Source organism: Photinus pyralis, unplaced genomic scaffold, assembly GCF_008802855.1.
Source record: "Photinus pyralis isolate 1611_PpyrPB1 unplaced genomic scaffold, Ppyr1.3 Ppyr1.4_LG6, whole genome shotgun sequence".
Lineage (NCBI taxonomy): Eukaryota > Metazoa > Arthropoda > Insecta > Coleoptera > Lampyridae > Photinus > Photinus pyralis.
The window spans coordinates 17,803,792-17,805,399 of record NW_022170663.1 but is presented as its reverse complement, the minus strand read 5'-3'; positions in this window follow the sequence as shown (position 1 = coordinate 17,805,399).

The following is a 1,608-nucleotide window of genomic DNA, read 5'->3' as shown; positions in this document are numbered from 1 at the left end:
AGTGCTTTTAAGGTTGTTGCGTTTCTGTTGAATACGAGTGGGTTGTTTCTGAGAAAGAGGAGTATTGTGTTTTTTAACTGTGCTAAGACGTGTAATTTTATTGGGTGGACCTGTTTTTGTAGTGCATGTTGCGTTACTTGTATTTATTGTGTTTCTTTGTTCTTGAGGTTGTATTTGTGTTGTGGCTTGGGTTATTCGTGGAGATATTACAGTATTTTGTGAGCTAGTAGTGCTGTTTAGGTTTTTGCGTTTGGGTTGTATACGAGTGGGTTGTGATAACGTGGTGTGTTTCTGTGAAGAATGAGTTTTATGTTTTTTAACTGTGCTAGGGCGTGTAACTTTATTGGGTGGACCTGTCTTTGTAGTGCATGTTGCGTTACTTGTATTTCTTGTGTTTCTTTGTTCTTGAGGTTGTATTTGTGTGGTTGCTTGTGTTATTGGTGGAGACGTTACAGTACTTTGTGAGCCTGTAGTGCTGTTAAGGTTGTTGCGTTTGGGTTGAGTACGAGTGGGTTGTGATAACGTGGTGTGTTTCTGAGAAGAAAGAGTATTGTGTTTTTTAGCTGTGCTAGGCCGTGTAACTTTATTGGGTGAGGGCGTCTTTGTAGTACATGTTGCGTTACTTGTATTTATTGCGTTTGTTTGTTCAGGAAGTTGTGTTTGTGTGGTTGGTTTAGTTAAGGGTGGAGATTTTACAGTATGTTGTGTGTCATGTTGTGAGTCTAAAGTGCTGTTTAGGTTTTTGCGTTTGGGTTGAATACTAATGGGTCGTGATAATGTGGTTTGCTTCAGAGGTGAATCTCTGATTGTAGTATATATTGTATCATTTGTTGTACTTGTTTGCTCGGTAAGTTGTATTTGTGTGTTTGTTTGGGTTAGAGGTTGAGATATTACAGTATGTTGTGTACCGTGTTGTGAGCGAGTACTGCTGTTTACATGTATACGTTGTGGATCATTTGTGTATGTAGTATCTTGTGTTATGTTTAGAAATTTACGAACAATATGGCATGTGTTGATAATGACTGCTTTTTGTAAATGTTTGTAGGTGTTTTTGTCTAAACCTAATAGTTGTAAATTGTGGTGTATTGTCTTTGGTATAACTCCAGTAGCACTAAGAATAATGGGAACTATAACAGTAGATTTCATTCTCCATTGCGTCTTAAGCTCGATAGCTATATCGGTGTATTATTATTATTATTATCGGTGTTTCTTGTGAGAACTCAGGTCTAGCCTGGTTAACTAATCGCACGGATTAAAATCAAGTAACGATTAGTGTCTGTGTCTGGTGAAGTTATGTAGGGTCATTAAAAAAAAAAAAAAAAAAATCACACGTACATTGGACATCTAGGGATAATGTAATTCGTACTTACCAACATACCTATTGATGGGCACAATAGCCAACGCTATCAGGAAAGAAGAAAACAAAACAAAAAAATCATTATAATAATTCCTGTAATTTTATTAAATGGAGTTTATTGTGTAAGTGTTTCTTTGGCTTTGCGTTTGGGTTGAATACGAGTGGGTTGTGATAACGTGATGTGCTTCTGTGAAGAAGGAGTTTTGTGTTTTTTAATTGTATTTATGGTGTTTCTTTGTTCCTGAGGTCGT